Below are 19,068 nucleotides of genomic sequence, written 5' to 3'. Positions count from 1 at the left end.
TACATTGTGATCTGCTGACCAAGGGATGGTGATCTCTGGAGAGTGATGTCTATATGGATGTTAAAAGTCATTGAGCAAGTGGTGATGCTCATCAGTCCACACATTCTCTATAGGAGATAAAACAGCGTGAAATGATGCACCTCTGCCTTCTCTGCTTTGCCCCGGTCTTCCCTGTCATTTTCTCCAGGATCTGGAGCAAGCTAATTACAAGTAAAGATGTCATCTATGGGTCTTAGAGAGGCAGCACAGGGAAAACCCCACAACAAACAACTTCACTCATCAGGGCCTGGCAGGATAGGATGTGAAGCATTTTCCTCCAAATAACGCCTCAGTGTAGGCTTGCCATGAACTGTGTGTAGTCTACTGGATGGGTGGCATTGGGTTCCTGATGGGGGCCTGAATCCCATCTTTCCAGTATCAAAGGTAGAGAGAGCACAGCCCATGAGAACTATGGCTGCTAGGATGTGAAGTTCCATCTTATTGATATGATAAAGCTCAGCTCGATCATGCGGCCTGGACCTGTGTGCTGGATTATCTTCTGTTGACTCAGCATCACGACACCTCCTTCTAATATCTGCTCAACATTGCAGCAAAGACAGGAAGAAGAGTCCCTAGAATCTTCTTCCTTGCATGGTTCTAGGCTGGAGTCTGCTAATGAGAGAGGAGCACAGGGGTAAGATCTGGACATTAGAAGAGATAAAGAAGTCTTGATTCTTTGGAGGCAGCTGCATGCAGACACTGAGCAGGTGCAAGCTTCAGAGAAACTCTCAGGGGAGCTTTCTGAGAACCCCTGGCTTTGCTGCTAGGGACTGACAAAGGGTCTGTGGGCTTCTTCGAGGGTCTTGAGATTCACAGCACCTTCTGGTGAAGTTCAAGAGAACCTTCCACTTGGTGTTGCAGGTGAAATGGCTAATGATGGCCTCTTTGACTTGTGCTGCTACAGTCCTTGCAATGGTTGTGTCAATTGTAATTTTCTCCACAGTTGGAACAGAGTGGCTTCTATTCTTGACATAACTCTGCCTGATACAGCCTGAAGCCTAGTTTTGACCTCTCCCTTCCATCCTCCTCCACCTCTCCCCCAAATCTAGCTCTTGGTATCCACTTGCTCAGCCGTACCCACAGGGCAGAGCAACATGTCAAGGCTCTAAGAAAGAACTCTTATCTACCCAAGTGCATACTGGGGAGGCAGGGCCTGCCTCCTGCACGCCTACTCAGGGAGTAGAGGTGACAAAGGATGTGAGAAGACAGTAAGCTGGCCTTCTGGGAACTGGAAGAGGCAAGCTAGCATTTGGTTCCTGCTTTTAAGTACTTGTTCTCCAATGTGGTTCCTCCTTCCCCCACTCCTACAAGGACATCACCCAGGGACTTTGTTAGAAATGCAGAATCTCAAGTCCACCCCAGACCTTCTGGGCCAGAATCTGCATTCTAACAGGGTTCCCAGGTGACTCAAGTGCACTGCTTTAAGGCACAATAAATCTTCACACTAACAAAACCAGGTCCGGTGAACAAGCTGACCAACTCGAGTAGATGCTCGCTCCTCTTCTGGTTGGAACTAGTAAGGGGAATGGAAAGAAATGGAAGCTGGAGAAGTGCTCCCTTCGGGAGGAGATGGAACTAAGCAGGAGAGGCAGGAAAACACTCCCTTTCCCCAATGTGCCTATCTCCTCCCAATCCACTAATTATGTTTTTCAGTCCATAGATCAAAATATCAATGTATAATTTAGTTACACGATTATACAATGTATAATTTAGTATGGATCTGACATAGGTGTTCCTTCCAGCTCTCATAAACTTTATCCCAGCCTCTCGGATCCTGTATGATGGAAAAACTGGTAAAAATGCTTCCCCGCCCCGCCACATGATATTCACCCAATTTTCAAAAGCCTTCTTTACTGTTTTTAGCATAGGAATAAGTAAGAAAAGTAGGTTTTGGTGGGAGATGGGAAGAAAAGCAAAGGGAGCTCATTTCTCCTGCAAAAAAAGAGAAGGGCACTCCTTATTTTGTACACACACACACACACTCCCCAAAAGAAGACAGAGGATGTGCCTTTGGCCAGTGGCAATTTTCGTAGACTCCTCGTCAGCAGTGGAGTGGCACATATGCCCCACAGTAGCCAGCTGTCTGTTCTTCTCTCAGTGAGAGACTGTCGAAGCTATAGCCCACCAAGCCCATAATTCCCCACGTCTTCTTACTCCATCTGCTTTTCTCTTGTCCTTGGTTTCTAACGCTCTTCTCTGGTGACACTGTGACCTTCCAAAAGGCAGTAGTCCAGTGGTGGCCATCAACATGGGAAGTAGCTTCCTCCCTGACAGGCGGGTGCTGTATGTTCATCTCTGGCTGCTCCTGTGCAGCTCACTCTTCAGACTCATCCTGGCCTGCGGAGCCAGATGGACGAGCTAAATTTCCCTGCCACTGTCCCTTCTTGAGACCCTTCTGACCAACTGAAATGCTCATTGGCTTCAGATACTTTTGTTACCCTTCATCTGGAAATTTGGCACGATCATGCTCCAAGTGGATGGGAATTACAGAGTACAAAGTGGATTTTATGTTACTCTTTTCATTTTGGGAAACAAATCTAACTTCCAACCTGAGTGATAACTACATAGATTTTTGGCTGCTCCTGCCTGGTTTTCATCGGTATTTATTCTGGAGTTCTTACGAAACCCCATCCTTTGTCCTGAGAGCTACATTATCATCTCTCCAGAACACAGCAGGATAGAAATGTGGACTCAGGACAAATGTGTGTGCTCTTGGACCAGAGTATTCACACATCCTTATATCCTTATGGAAAGTTTTTCTAACATAATAGATATAACATCAAAAATGTGTCTTAACATTGAGGAGGCAGTCTTCATTGGGATTTGTATTTGGACACTTGCCACTGCGTGTTACCTGCTCTCCTAGACTAATAAAACCTCTTTTCCCTCTTCTCTTTTTACATTCTCTGCTGGTGTCACTGTTCTAGCCCACATGGTGGTCAGAACCGACCAAGCCTAGGGATTCTGGACCAGACAGTTTCTGAAAAGATCTGAGATGTGATGGCTGCTTGTCAAAAACAATTACAGAGAAAGGTGCATACCCCATGCTGGATGGTGTATCCGATGTGACAGTTGGGTCTATGAGATGCAGTTTTAATATACAGCAGGCAAGACTGCTGTGACAATTATCTAAAGCAGGTGAAGCCACTTCTTGCTGGTCAGCAAACGTCAGCTCAGAACCACTTTACAGCTCTTTACCAGCAACTAAGTGCCTTTATTTACAGAACGCCTGTCACTTCCCTTTGGCTGGAGAGCTGGTGTATTATTTAGTATGCATTTATCTGGGGAAAACATTTCAATTTAAATCAGCTGGTACAACAGTTGCTCTTGCCAGACTGTTTCCCTATGGTTCTAAAAGACAAGAACTGAGTCTGATTTTGGAAGGGAGTGTGAGCAGAGGGAGGAAAAGTCTATTCTCAGAGCCGCTTGAGTAAGTACCTGGAAAGAGGGAGTCTGTGGTTGAGTTTCCCATTATACTTTATGTCGAGTTGTGAAATGAGCATCTTATAGTTTCTTCCTGCTTATTCTCCCAGTAAGGGTAACTCTTAAGGGAAAGAAAGAGGAATAAATGAGTTCCTGCTGTGCATCAGGTGCTATAAAGGCCCAGGACACAAAGATGACTAGGATTCAGCCACTCACCATCCTCAGGTGAGTGGAGGAGGCACCTCCATAAATAATTACAGTGCAGTGAGACAGGACCAGGCTAGAAATACAGGAGCACAGAGAGCTCCTTATTTTATATATTTCAAGGAGTCGAGAAGGCTTCCAAGAAGAAGTGACATTTGTAGATGGCTATTGAGCACTGAAATGTGGCTAGTGTGACTGAGGAACTGAATTTTTCCTTTTATTTGATTTTAACAAATTTAAATTTAAAAAGTGGCATGTGGCTAATGTGTACCATATTGGACAGCCCAGGTCTAGAGCATAGGCTTGTTGCCTTGCTAAGGGTTCGGGTTTATAGGAAGATGATTATTAAATCCATGTTTTAAAAAGATAGCAGGCAAAAATATGAACACAGTTTAGAGGTAAAAAAGAGAAAATGGCCTGAGCTATGCAAGAAAACTATTACAATGGACTAGAAGGGGTGGGATGACGGCTGACGTACATCTTTAGTGATGGCAGTCACAAAGGTGAGACAGAAATTCAGATGGATTTGAAACAGAAAAGATAGCCAATGAAGGCTGGTTGGATGGAAAAGAGGTGTGGGTGAACAAAAATGAGAAGTGAGGAATGAGTTTCGAGGTTGGCTTCTGGGGAGATGTAAAAGTGATTAAGTAAGCAGAGGACCCAGGAGGAGAAACAGGCTTGGGGCAGAAAGTAAAGAATTTGGTCCTGGTCCATTTGAGTTGGAAGTATCTGTAGAGCATCCAGCAAGAAATAAGAGCATACAGCTATAGGGGTGAAGTTAGATTTGAAGCTATAGACTTGGAAATCATCGGTAATGGACAGTATATAGGCCTTGAAAGTGGGTTTTTCCCAGGGAGACAGGCAGAGCAACTAAGAGAAAAGAATTTAACATGGAACCTTGGGAAGCATCAATATTGAAGGGACAGACAGAAGAAAGGAATCCCGTGAAAGGGGCTGAGGGCAAAGACTTAGGGAAGTAGGAATGGGTGCTGTGAAAGACAAAGGAGAAGAGAGCTGAATAAATTCCAGATAGCAACTTAGAATATATCCTAATTGTTGTTGATATGTGTCTTTCTTGAGTAGCCTGTGAGCTCTTTGAGAGACAAGGACTATTCCTTGTCTTGCTCATCTTCATGTCCCTAAGTGCCTCTAGCACAGGATCTGACATAGAGTTGGTATGCCATAAAAATTTGTTGAGCTGAACTGATTTGAAAGGAAGCGATGATTAGTGCTATCAGATACTGCAAAAGAGTCAAGTAGATGAGGGCCGAAAAGAGGCAGCACTGCATTTGATGCTCAGGAAGTTGTTGATGAGTAGCTTGTTGCCTGTAGAAGCCCATATTCAGGGGTCTGAAGCCTTAAGGTGAGATGAGAATTGGAGACCATATATTACTCTTTAAGTGCCGATAGGGAGAGAAATAGGATGTTTTGAGGATCTCATCAAAGAAAAGATTTCCTTTTTGTTTTTAGAATGGGCAGAAATACAGCATATTTGCTGGCTGCAGTAGACAAAGGTGAGTAGACTCACAAAGAGAGGGAAAGTTTGAAGCTATAGGAGAGAGTTGTTAAATGATAGAGAGAAGCAGGAGATAATGTGGCTTTAAAACTGAGAAGGATTGATACTCATTCCTCTGATGCAGAAGGCTGGATGGGAAGAGAAGCTGGAGGAAGCTCAGTCCCATGGCTTCTACTTTCTTCAGGAAGCAGCCAGTTTTGCTTTCCTTGAGGAGTTTAGGGAACAGGACAGTTGAGACAGGGAACTGATGGTGATAAAGGCTTAGAGCAGATATCATGAGAAACAGGTAAGGGAAATGACTGGAGTTAGGGGAAAGCATGAGTGAGCGCTGGTGAGAACCAGCTGAGGTTGGCACTGAGAAGGTGTAATGAACCCAGTCAGCACAGTGCTGCAGTTTTCTCTGCAGTGCTTGTCAGAAAGAGCAGAAAAAGTGGAAATTGGCTTTAGGTTGGGATGCACATTTGGAGGAGGCAAAGGATTCCATGGTGCTGTTAATTAAGAGAGTATTAAAATGAGTGGCTGCCGGGTCTAAGATGGTAGGTGGAGATAAATCAGAGTTGAGACTTATTGACAAAGAGGCCAGAAAACAAGCAAGAAATAAATCCCTATGAGGTCAAAGAACAGGGGTGTGAAGTAAGGGGTGGGAGAGCCAAAGGGTGGGAAGTTTGATCAGAGAGAGGAATATGTGATGACCTCAGAGAATGAAATATTCCTTGCAGAGCCAGAACAGAACTTGGTGGTATTACACTGAAAACAGTTTTTCTCCATGAGAATTCCACACCCAAATCAAAGCCCATCTGAATACTGCCATCACTGCTACCACCACCTCATCTTCTCCCCTGAGGCTCTCCTCTGCTCCTAGTAGATCTCTAGCTGTCACCCTCACCTGGATTCAGGACTTCATTTCCACCCATCTGCTTTTCATGCCCACCTGGATTTTCCACTAAGTCCATGTGGAAATGAACCATGACGAAAAGCCAACACTACCAACAACAACCATGATAATAATGCTAATGCTTTGTGAACATTTGCTGCCATTTTGTGGTAGGAATTTTGCCAACCAAGACAATATGCTTTTCTTAGATCACTGTTTTTCACCCTTGGCCACACATTTAATCACCTGAGAAACTTTAATAAATATGGATGCCTGGGTTGCACCTAAGCACTTGTGATTTAACTGGTCTAGGGTACAGCCTGGGCGTCAGGAGTTTCATAAGCTCTCAGGTGATTCCCCTGTAGAGCCAGGGTTGAGACCCACTGTTCTAGATGGCACTCAGAAAAGGTGTGTGAGGGAAGGAGGTTACTATTTTGATTGTAAAGAGTAAGACACTGAGGCATGCAGAGATTGAGTAATGATTTAAACCTCGGTCTCCTGACCTCCTGGGAATCCTAAACTTTAAACCATTTTGCTTCTTCAGGACAATTCTTTGGCTCAACTTGTTGGTCTGCCTTCTACCTTTCATATTTTTTTGATAGTCATTAGCTCTCCCAAGAAGGAAAAGCCCTAAGTGGAGAAAGAGGGATGAGGGCATGTGGTAGAGACACTAGACTCTAACTGCTTTTTGCCTCACTGGCTGTGTTTGTCAGTCTTGTCTCTGCCGCATGTCTCAAGGTGATAAGTAAGGATATTAGTTGCTCAGTAGACAGGCTGTCTTCCTTACCACAACTTTGTAAAAGCAGCAGAGCTGAGATCTAGCAATATACTGCTATTAAAGAGCAATGTTGCTCACCTCCAAAGCCAGCAGCCAGGCTCCCCTTAGAGCCTGGGTCTCTTTAAGAAGATGGAGCATGTGAATGTCAATGTCTGGGCTAAATTTGGATGTTGGTGTTAAGGTTCCTCTATTGTTCCCTTTCCTGTTATATGCTCTGCATTCATTTGGTTCATGCTGCCTGTCCTGAGGGTGTTAATCTAATTCTATAGACACTTACTAAGCACCTGTCATGTGCCCAGACTGTGCATGGCATGTATTGCTGGGAAGATAGGGTCATAAAACACATTCCTGATTCTTGCAACTACTGATGCAAAAGTATAACTGTTCAGAATGCTGGTTTATTACTGTGAGAGAATTACAATCCATGGAGGCTAATATTAGAGACAGGAAGAGGAAGAGGCTGGGTTTAAGAGACATTCTGAAAAAAATGCATAGGATTTCAGTAAGTAGAAACAGATAGAGTTGGCTGCAATCAGAGAGAAGAACAGAAGTGAAAGAGCAGAGGTACATGGGGACATGTTTGAGGGACAGCAATGAGTACAATTTGGCAGAAATACAGGATGTATATAAGACAGCAGGGAGGCATGAGGCTGAAGTGTGGGTTGGGCGTTGAGGATTTTTTCTTTGGTTAAGAAGCTGTAAATAATTCTTTTATCAGTTTATGAGTTAGGAAGCTATAAATAATTCAGTAGGCACTCAGGAGCTATGGAAGGTTTCAATGCAAGAGATTCATGGGATTGGACCTGAGATTTAGGGAGATTGATCTGGCAGCCCTGGGAAGCATTGTTTAGAGTGGAAAAGAAGAGGATACAGGGACAGGGGGTAGGAACTATGGTTATCCAGAAGGAGACCAGGAACCTTGAATGGACGAAGAACAGGAAGTTCTAGTGTGAAACATAGTAGATGTAAAACAGACTGCATGAAAGTGGTCTTCCTTTCCAGTGAGGGAGGATGGTGACACACTCCTGCGAAGAGGCCTGTGGAGAGAAGGGGCTGACCGCAGGAGAAAGTGGTATTGGTAGCATTGTGTTTTAGTGATGGTTCATTTCCACCTGGACTTGGTGGAAAATCCAGGTGGGCATGAAAAGCAGATGGGTGGAAATGAAGTCCTGAATCCAGGAGAGGTTCACAGCTAGAGATCTGCCCCGTTGCTCATGCTCTAGGAACAGAGGAAAGGATGAGGAAAGACAGGTGAAAGACAGAAGTCTGAAGAATGTCTTAGAAAGGGCAGAGAGAACTATTGGTAGAAGCAGCGAAACCACAAACTGAGCTGGGCTCCCAATGTCCCCAGTGGGGAGGAGAATATGTCCCAAACCCAGGACGAATGTCCCCTGCCTGGTTTTCCTCACTTCCTCTAAATTATTTTTCCATATTCTATGCCTCTTTATAACCACCAAGTTAAAAAAAATTATAGTGGACTTACACAAACACACCAACAGGCATACAAGTATGTATGCATGTTCACAATGCACACATGTGCATGTGCATGCGCACACACATGGTTCCTTGAACCTTCCATGGCCCTCAGCCACAGTTACACTAAGTTATATCCACATATAAGCGGATGCTTTTCTTTGTCTGCATTTCAACATAGGTTAAGAGCCTCAAGTTGGAAATGACATTATTTTTGGAAGTGTGACCGTGGTCCTTGAAAAGGCAGCATTAATTGGGGGCATAGGGAAAATCCTAAGGTCTAAGAAAGATTTTACTGTTCCAGAGAAGAAAGTGTGACTTCTATCTTATGTTTGGGGAAGACCATGTGGATTAGGATCTCTAAATTATTGGATATCAGGAGTCAGGATTCAAAATGATCTTCCTAAACTGAAACCTTGGGGCAAAACCCATAGGATGGAAGGTAATGAAGACCATTGAGCATTGTTTCAAATAATCACTAAAGACAGCCTGGATAGACCTCATTGATAGAAGCATAATTTATTTTGAACAGTGGTAGTTTCATCCTGGTCAGTCTGAGAGTGAGTGTGTCAAGAGCTATGAAGATTTGAAGGGAGGAATTGACAAACATGAGAATGTTGCCAAGGGGATGACCAGAATGGGGAAATGCTTGGACGACATGTCTCTTGCCAAGCAGTTAAGAGAATGGGGCTAGTGGACCGAGAAGGCCATTTTATCTTCTGCTCCGTTGGACAAAACCAGGACCAATGGCTAATGATTAAAGAGAATAAGATTTTAGCTCTACAGAAGAAGACATTGCCAGAACAGAATGGGCTGCCTAAAAATGTAGTGAGCATCCTATCTTCGCATGTCCCTTTGCCAAAGGAAAGTTACTGATGTGGTCTTTGTGATGGGAGAGAAATTGGATGAGATGAGTTCTGTGGTTCTTTATAACTGAGGGTCTCTGGTATTTTCTTGATTTTTATGACATAGAGATCTGTGTTTTAGATGATTTACATTCTTACTCCAGAGAGAGAGCTGTGCTGTTTGGCAGGATTGGGGTCATAAAGGGTCTTTTAGTGGAAGCTTTCACAGCCTTCCAGAATGGCACTGTCTTTGTGTCTAAGATGGGGAGCAGCCTGCAATGGGGTGAACAGCTGCACATCTGGCTTTTCCATTAATCTAACACACCACTCCCATCTTCAACTCCCACGTCACCCTCTTCAACACCCACCCTTCCCACTTTTCTCCTCTTCTATTCCTCCAAGCCTTGCCCCTGCACACAGGTTGCCCCCTCTCACTTGCAAACATACCCATACACATGTCCTCACACACATTCTCCCTCCCTGAAATCAGAGAAGCAATTTTTCAGCTGCTCCTATATAACATTTCATGACCACAATGTTCTCTCTCAGTTCTGAAATGGTTGTGGGGGAGAAGCCATTTCTCTTTATACCCACCAAATGAACAAAGCTCAGTGCTAAAATATTTTTCTTCAGTTGTAACTGAAACTGCTGTTGGCTTCCTTCCCAAAAACCAGAAAGACAATTATACTTAACTGTTTAGAGATTTATAAATACCACACTGGAGTAGCCTCTAGGTAGTAACTTTAGATACCCAGCCCAATAATTTTCTTTTATTGGTTTGTGATTTAGATCTTATTTTGAGTCCTCTATAATAAGAGTAGTACATTTCATTAAAAGAGCTTACTGAACAATAAAGAAAATCTGGCTTAGGGCTCCGAGCAGGTCTCCAATACAGAAAGGGGCCTGCCCTGTTGCATTTCTTCCGTGGACATCACAAGACGAATCTCAGCCCAGCGGTGCAGATGTATTTCAGCAACGCAACCATTGGAGCTGTTTTCTAAATGAGTTCAACTTGGGAGAATTTTTCCTACATGGCATTTTTCACCACATGAGAGATCCTCTTAAGACTGTTGTTTACTGTTCCGATAATAAATTCCTAGTGAAGGAAACAAGGAAAACAACGGTAGCTGTAACAAGAGATCGAGAAAGCTGGACTACTTTCTGAACCTGTGGAGGTTTTTAGGCCCTTCATAAATGAAGGTCTTCTTTGGGGAGTGGATGTGGGGAAGAAAAAGGAACAACAGACAAAATGACCTTTTCCTCCTAACTGCATGCAGAGCACATTCGCTTCCTTGCTCAGGCTGTGCTCAGCCTGGGACAATTGCCGTGAAAGGAAATCTTAGCTTCAGTGACAGAAAACAGATGTGGGGTGGTGTTGGGCTTGAGTTGAACTCATCGCCCTAGCATCGGGCTTTCAGAAGCTTCTTTACTCCTCAAAACTTGTGTGCCTAGTTAATGCTCTTTGTTAAAAATTAGAATTCCTTTATTTTTCAGCTAAGTGATGCACCAGGCACATTCGTATACAATATCTTGCTTGATCTTCCTGATAATCTCCATTTTACAGATGAGAAAACTGAGGCTCAAGAAAACTCAGCAACTTGTCCAAGTCTCTTAGCTAGACAAGAACAGATGGAGTTCATCCCCAAACTGTCTGATTCCAAAGCCTGGGCTTTTCTCACCACATCAATCTGCCCCATAAAAGAAAACAAGTGTTATTCTGATGAGAACAGGCCTGAATCTGTACATCTGCTTTTAAGGGCCATGGAAACATCCCTGGGAACAAACATTCAGGAAAATGAAAGCACTCAAGACATGTGCCAGCTCCTCTCCTAAACTGCTCCTTGCACCTAAGGGCTGGAGTTTGTTTGCATGTTCCTGTCTCTGTGTATCTCAATTTTGTGGGTCTCTGGCTACCCCCGTCTCAACAATCAGAGACTCTAGGATTCTCTTGCTCCCAGTCTTCCTCACTACAACAACCAGACAAATGAATGGAGTTGGGAGAAGTATGAAGAGTTCTGCTTAGCCTACCTCCTCAAATAGTATAATTGTTGGAGCTTTTTTTTTTCCTGTATAAACAGGAAAAAAGATTTGATTTTGGAGCTGTCAGAAAGAGGGTGGAAAGTTTGAGACCCAAATATTGCTTTCTTTTGTCCAGAAACTTACAAAATAATTCCAGGTTTTATCTACTCATCCCAGTCTCTGGGTAAAAGTTTCCATAGAAGGGAGAAGATGAGAGTGAACAGACCACTCTAGCTCCCAAAGCCTAGGGTTTCAGGTGGTATGTTATGCTCAGAAAATGGTCCAGACAAATTGTCCTGTAGGAGGAAAGTGCAGTTGTATAATCAGAGAAAGGTAAAAGAAGTCTTGTCATCCCATGGACTCTCTAAGGGCCCTGTTGAGACTCTGGACAAAGATGGATCAACCAATAGTTCTTTTCCTGAGCATCAATTTGGTTTATATCCTATGCCTGAGGTTAGTGTCCTTGCTCTTTCCATGATGCTCTCGTGATGCTAATGGGATCTATAGGCAGAAGTGACATAGACATATAAAATAAGTTGTATGGAACAACTTTAATGCACATATTTAACAATATGGGATTTGGAATATTCCAGAGTACCTTGCAAAATGCATGGTGTGAGTCATTTGTAATTTTCTGGGGCATGAATTTAATCCACATACTGTGAAGATAGCATGCACGCCTCAAGCTAGCAAATGACCCCAGCCAACCATCCAATGCATTTTTGTCTTTACTCATTCTCTTATAGGAAAAAACTTATGTGTAATCCTAAAATGTTTATTTCTTTTCTTAAAAAATGGCCCTGCTGAGCCAGTCCCAGTGCCCTAATGGTTAAGTTCAGTGCACTCTGCTTTGGCAGCCCGGGTTTAGTTTCTGGGTGTGGACCTACACCACTCTGTTAGTGGCCATACTGTGCTGGCAGCTCACATACTAAAAAGTAGAGGAAGATCGGCATGGGCATTAGCTCAGAAAGGCCCTGCAAAGAAGCCAACTGATTTATAAATGACTTCAGTTCTGGGTTTATAGAATATTTAAGGATATGAATGGTCCTTAAGTACTTCAATTATACTTCAAGGAAGATTTGGGGGGAAATTATTCCCCAAATTCTAGAAGAGCAGTGTAGTAGTTATTGAGCATCCTCTTAGATATCTCCTGTAAAGATTTTCTACCAGATATTCTAAGTCCATGGATGGTACCATACAATGTGTTATGTGAATGCAGAAGTTGCTTTGGGTGCAATGATCAGAGAGGGGACTCCAGAGTAAGCGGAGTTGAATTTGAAAATAGATATAATTATCATAAGTGAAAGGACTTTGGGAAGATAAAAGGGATCAAGGCTGAGTGAGAGAAGGCACATAAGCAGGAAAGGCCAAGTGCGTTCATGAAAGGGCACTTGGCTGTGTGTCTTCTAATGATGTAACTGAGGGGGCTTAAAGGTTTCACAGTGTCAAAGGAAATGATTGTAGGTGAGTCACTGTTTACTTGGATAGGCCCTCAAAAGAATGGCCTGTTCTATCATCTTAATGACCTCCCCACTCCCACCAACAGTAAGAACTATATTTAAATGCTTACGGGGCACCTCATACAAAGTGGTCACTTAGTAGAGGTTTGTGTGAGCAGGTAAATGATTTAAGCCCAATATCTGTTGTTTGCAGGATGCTCTGTCTTAGTTTGCTCTCCAATGAGATGAAACAGCTCAATATCTTTATTAAACACCACATCCTTTCCTTCCAGGCTTAAGTCACTCTTCATTCATTTGACAGCCGGGCACTAGGCAAGGCTTACAAAGATGGAAGATGTTGGACTTGTTGGTAGGAGCTGTGGTCAGACTTGTCCAAGCTCTAGTATAAATCATCCCATTTCTTTAACTTTTACTAGTAGCTCCTGATCATCCACTTTTTACTGGCCTCATTGCAGGTACGGTTACACAGTACCAGCCCAAGGCCTGAGGAAGCTGTAGGATTAAGACCTCTAAAGTTCAATAAAGGGCAGAAAATGTCTCTACTTTCTGCTCCAGGGAGCTTTGAATGGTTCCTGAGAGCTTTCCTGGCCACATGGAGGTGGACCTTCCTCTCAGCAGCAGACTGGCAAATGGTGTTCTAGCACCTTGGCAGGAGGAATTCAGCAGATGGGTTTTGTTGCTGTAGTTTATGATGGTGAATCACAAACAGGGCTGTAGGAGTGATGAGACAATCACGTAGGGTCAAGGTACCAGGTTTTAATTCCCCGTTACGTCAATCATGTGTTATTTGACTTTGTATAAACACTCCGTGATTTTATTTCTTCATCTGTAAAGTGGAGTTTGTTAAAGTGGCCCCATCTAAATACCCTAAGGGATCATGTGTGAATCCAAAGAGGTGATGGCTGCAGAAGGGTTTTACAAAACATCAGGGTCTATAGAAATAGCACTTTGCAGTCAAGTTTAACCATGGCATATGTGGGCTCTGGAACAGACAGCTTGGGTTTGAACGCCAGCTCTGCCATCTACTAGATCTGGGCAAACTATTTAACCTCTCTGTGCCTCATTTTCTTGCTGAGAACACTAACTGCACCTGAGTCATCAAATTGCTGTGAGAAATAAGTGAGAATCGGGGCTTTCTCTAGTCCATGTGGTACCTTTACATGAGTCAGAAAAAGTCACTCCTTTCTCAAGACGCTTTACTTCCGTCTGTTGCAAAATTCTCATAATATACTGATTATGTTTGAACAATACACTTTACTACCATGTTCTAGGAAAAAAAATTTTAATAAATGCAAATATAGCATGTCCATGATATGAGTAGCGGCCACTTAGATGAGCTATTGTCCCGTGCCCGACGTTCACAACCATACATGGCAGCCCTGAGTGAATGGATGTAAAGCACTTAGTACCTGGGATGTACATAGAGATCAAGCAACATTAGCTATTTTTGTTACTATTATTATTTGATATTTTTATCATTTTCTTTTATATGTTCCACCAAAATAACATATAGCAAGGTGGGGTTATCTCTTTGCACCCAGCAGGCAGAATTCCTGTTGATTCTGCTTCTCAGTAGATACACATGGAAACCAAGACAGCTGTGGGACGTGAGCAGTCCAGGTAAGGTAGGCTTACAAAAGCCTACAGAAGAGTTGAGGAAGAACTGGGGCAGCCACTGGGATTTTCCTCTGTAGACAGGCTAGGGTGGCACCTCACAACGGAGCTTCTCTATGAGGCAGAGAGGCTAGGCCTCAGACAGCTTCACTGACAGAAGACCTCATTCACATCCGCTCTATGGCATTTGGTTGTGGCAGGAGTCCTAATGATTGGGTGAAATGACACCAATCTGAATTTGCTACTGGCGGAATAGGGCCCGTGCTACTCCAGCTAGATGGTAAGTGGCACCTGGCTTCCCTCTTTTTCCCTTAAAAAAGTAATTTTGGCCCTCAGCCTGGAGACCTAGGGGATTATTAGTTCTTAATTAGGGAAGGGGTCTTGGATCCCTTTAAATATCTAATAGAATGATGGATCTTCTCTCTGTCCCTAAAGATGTATGCTGAAACATTTGCATACCAATTCAGGAAGTTTACTTAGTCCGGTGATTTTTCCACCTTAGGGGCACATTATAATCAACCAGGGAACTTTTAAACCATGCCGTGCTCAGGGCACATCCCAGAGCAATTAACTCAGACTCTAGGCATAGGATGCAGGCATCAGATTGCAAGCATAGGATGCAGAACCATGGTGTTGCCCCAGTTGAGAAGCACAGGCCTAGTCCCTTCTTTACCCAAGGTAACCATCAGTGATCCTCTCCCCAGGGCTGCTGACTCAACAAGCTTGCATCTCCATAGAACTGGCAGCCTCCTAAGGGTGACTGCGAGAGTTTGGAAGGTATAAGGAACATTATGAAAATGCAAGGTATGTGAGGAATGACTCTGACTCGTGGACTTCCAGGTGGTTCCCAGCCTTATACCATCCTGAACCAGCAAGAGCAGGGAAAATAAACCCAGAAAGTGTGCCTGGGAGAGATCAAGGCCGGTGGATGCAGGTAGTTCTCAGAACGCCTAATCAGTTAGGAAATGAAGAATTTTGAAAATCAATCAGACCCTGGGTCTAACGACAAGGAAGGATGGTAAATAATGAGAATGTCAGGGTTGATGTTCCACACTTAATCTATAAACTTACTTTTAATGGGCCCCAGGTGATTATAAATTCATGGCAGCTTCCTTTTCACTGGATTATATGAGGCCGTTCTACATTTCTAAAGGAAGTCCAGGTGTGTCTATTTCTGATTTATTTATTTATTTATTTATTTGCCTTTAGGATACTGAGGAATTTTTTTTAAAAACCCTCTTTTTATGAGCATTAATTATATACCGTGCAAGGAAGCAATTGCCTCTGTGTTATGAAATATTAAATCAAAATGCTTCCCATTCCCAGATGTCCCAGAGATAAATACAGCAGTATTTTGAAGCCCCTCTTGGAGCTGTTTTGCCTGCAAATTTATTGTTTTGTCTCCATTTTCAGAAAGCCCTGTTTTCTGTGAAGTATAGCACTCTAGGTAGTTTTTAAGGCACAAACTCCTCTGGAGTTGCCTGTGTCGGCAACAACTCTTAAGTAGATGGCACACGAGGGACGGCGCGTTGATCGGCTCTTTTAAGATGACAAATGGGCAGACAGTGTTATTGTCTTTGATTGCACGTCTTACATCATCTGTATGTAGGAATAAGAGGGCCATACTTTATCTTTAGCTATTTTATAAATATTTAAGTCCTTACAGTTGCCTAAAGATATTAAAGCATATTTTACAGTAGTTGGAATATAAATATTATATATAGCACAAGATACCAAAGTAGTTTAATGAATTCATAATTTTCTGTTCACATTTATTGGAATGTATTTTATGTTCCAAAAGTTCCATTTAAAGAATAAGATACCATTCTGCTTCCTGACAACACACCAAGTGCTGGCTGGCGTTTTGGGCGGGGTCTCAGTTCCAGTGTCTACAGAGGTTTTCATTAGGAAGCAGAGAGGCAGGAAGTCGGGGCCTTGGGATATATTTCCTCAATCTCTACGTTTAAAAATATATATAAATAACTTTTTGAATAAACAATTCTGGTGCTTATTTAAATGATAAAGTGTTCCAAAGAGAAAACTTTTTATAGTTCCTTTCCTCTATTTCAAGGAGATTAATTCAAAAAAACCTAAGTAAGAGTAATAAAGATATAGTCTGCAGTTTTCCTGTCCTCCCCACCCAATTGCCTTTTGCAAATAGAGACACAGACTCTCTTTGCCCATACACAGCCCAACTCAGAGTATTGATTTGGACAGTGACTTCCCAATGCATTCTTAACATTTCTCCCCAAGTCAGACTCTCAGCTTGCTCCTTCCTTTTCCTAAATGGAAGGGAGTGACAGGGAGAATATTAGGAGAATATTACTGCACCTCTTCAATTTTCCAGTGAAATATAAAGACTTCCCTCTTTAATATTTCACAAAGTTTTCTCTAGCTCCTTGCAGGAGTCCATGCTGGGTAATGTTTGCTAATTACCAACAGCAAAACTAGACATACAATGCTGGTGAATTACCTGACCCTTTCCATTTTAATGAGACAACAAGGATTTTGCGAAGTGATGTTGTTTCACTGGTTAATGGTGTCAGCGATGTTGTAATTGTGGGTTGAGACACATTAGCTGAACAACCACATGTAGAAAGGGCTTTCTCTCAAGAAGACAAGCCCTTTGGAGACTAGAACTGTATTATCATTAAGCCTTTGTCATTTGCATGCTGCTAATCACTTACTTTATTATCCAAAGTATTCATTGTCTTTCTTTAATTGCTCTTTAAATTAAAATTAAAAGTAGTTCTAAAGCCCACAATGGCTGGGGATAGCATCTTGAATATGAAGATAACTTCAAGAAAATGGAAAAACTGGTGGCATATTGTGAGGATTAGGAGAAAGCCGCACTGTTATGTACCATGCCTGCGGACTCTGGGAGCCTAATTGCAGCAATTTCTCTTCCTTTAGCCCATACTGTTTGTTTAGTAAATGGTTATTTATGGGCTTTTCAGCCATTATAACAACTTTGGAGAAAGTACATCCTTCTCATTGGTTTGGGCACTGAAATTTTATTTGGTCAAAGGTATAAAATTGAATTGAAAGGCAGGATCACCACTAGAGCTGGAAAGAGCCTCTGTAAGAGTCTCTTGATTCTTGCTCGTTTATTTTGTGTGAGCTTATTTTTTAAATTTGATCTGATGAAAGAGACAGAAACTTCGGAGCTGAAAGGGACCTCAGACTCATCCCCATTTTACAGATGAATAGACTGAGGACTAGAGCAGTTGCCGTGACTATGATCACACAGCAGGTGATCGACCTGTATTGTCTGTTAGTGAGTGGGGTGGATGCAGGGCTCCTGAAAGGAAGATCACGCCTTCTGGGTTACTCCTGAGAGAAGATATGATGTCATGTCTAGAGTTGGGATGTGCAAGCCACATGGTTGTCATGGTACAGTGCATTTAGTCTATGTCTCTTGTATGCATATATTGGTGTGTTTGTTGATACAGACTATGTGCTAGGATGCTGGAAAAGAGGGCTTGTATCTTCTACTTCCTTAAAAAACAACCCTGCAGTCATTCCTGAATATTGAGTGATTAAACCCAAAGTTATCATGGTTCCAATATTGTATACAATACCCCAGAACTAGTATAATAGGTTTTTGAGAGTCAGAAGGGGTTGGGGCATTGCCTTGAGTTTGGGTAAGACATTGAATCCCTCTCAGTTCTCACAAGGAGTTGGTAATGGACCTGGGGCCAAAACCATGTCTTTGGATTCTGTCCATTTCTCTGTCAGCATTACCATTATTATATTGAAATAATTTAATAATAGTAATAATAAGTAAGTTAGTACTTATAAAGTGCTTACTCTATGCCAGGAACTGTTGTAAGTAGTGTATCTGTATTACTTAACTCATTTAATCTTTTTGACGTATTACTGTTCCGTTTTACAGATGAGGAGACTAAGACAGAGAATTTAAGTAAATTGCCCCAGATCACAAAACTAGAACCCAAATGAGGCAGTACTCAAACTCGGGCAGTCTAACTCCACAATTCAAGTTCTTAACCACAACGTTATGGCTCATTTCAGGTTGTGGTCAAAGGATATTGACCATGGTGTAAAAAGAGTTGCTCAAAATCAGACTAGCACCAATCAATCTCTTCTTTAGTGAAGGTTTTGTGTGTGTGTGTGTGTAGGAATGCCTGACGCCAAAGATCCAAGATCCTGGTTGTATATTCATCTGCTAGCGTAAACATATATGCAGGAAAGCCTTTAAAACTCAAAAGAAAACATTTACAGTGCTTTCTTTTAAAGGACTATCAAATGTTTGGCCCCTTGGCCACTATCTCAGGCCAGGTGCCGTGTCTGTAGAACCTGTCAGAGACAGCTGGCGGAAAGGTTCTGTGATGGCATTCTGCCTTTTCTGAATTGCATGGCGATACTTTGGATCACTTTGCCAATCTATCTTTTACAGCTACTTAATTTTCTGTGCACTGAAGATGCGGATGTTTTAGTTTGCTTGTGATTTCGTAGCTCTGGTTTTTGCTACGCTGGCTATTGGTTCACACTAAACCAAACAACTGGGCCCATTTGGCATTTGGTGTTTTAAATGCAAAAGGACATTTGAACTACATGACAAATGCTGAAAAAACAAAGCCCATAGCCCTGAGAATGTAAAGAGACTGTTTACAATGTGAAGATGGCTACATTTTCAGTCAATCTATCACTTTAATGAGCGCTTTGCATTTCTTTGATTAATGCTCATAAAAGGGGGAGAAAAAATTGATGTAATGGAAACAAACTGGTATATAGTCTTGGCAGCACAAGGAGGTTTCTGTGTGTTTATTAGTATCCTCTTTATCACTGGCTTGCAATGTATC

The 19,068-nt window shown here is 42.5% G+C and overlaps 1 protein-coding gene across 25 annotated transcripts in view; it reads left to right on the top strand.

Moving 5' to 3' along the window:
• Window positions 1-19,068, top strand: part of KCNMA1 (potassium calcium-activated channel subfamily M alpha 1) — a 719,065-nt gene that overhangs the window by 636,951 nt on the left and 63,046 nt on the right. The window lies entirely within an intron of this gene.

The sequence above is a fragment of the Equus przewalskii genome, chromosome 1 (assembly GCF_037783145.1).
Source record: "Equus przewalskii isolate Varuska chromosome 1, EquPr2, whole genome shotgun sequence".
NCBI classification, from domain to species: Eukaryota; Metazoa; Chordata; class Mammalia; order Perissodactyla; family Equidae; genus Equus; species Equus przewalskii.
The sequence above is the reverse complement of the archived record's forward strand: the minus strand, read 5'-3'. Positions and strand labels throughout refer to the sequence as shown.